Genomic DNA, 259 nt, shown 5'->3' with positions numbered 1-259 from the left:
TTATCAGCCATAGAAATAGGACAATCTATAAAACTTTGGGGAGGGTGGGGGAGGAAATGACAAAGTGTCTGTCAAAAACAGACATACCTAAAGCAAGGTGGATGTAGCAAATCTCTGTCACTGCTTGAGAAGAACTTTGAGCTTGTGGCAGTTTTGCAGACTTAACATGACTTCAGCACTTTACAACATATTTTTTACTATGAATGTTCAATACAATTTAATATTTATAACTGATTTCTGAGGGATCTGCTCCATGTCT

This window comes from Mandrillus leucophaeus, unplaced genomic scaffold (assembly GCF_000951045.1).
Source record: "Mandrillus leucophaeus isolate KB7577 unplaced genomic scaffold, Mleu.le_1.0 Scaffold966, whole genome shotgun sequence".
In the NCBI taxonomy this organism is placed as follows: domain Eukaryota; kingdom Metazoa; phylum Chordata; class Mammalia; order Primates; family Cercopithecidae; genus Mandrillus; species Mandrillus leucophaeus.
This window is presented reverse-complemented; position numbering follows the sequence as displayed.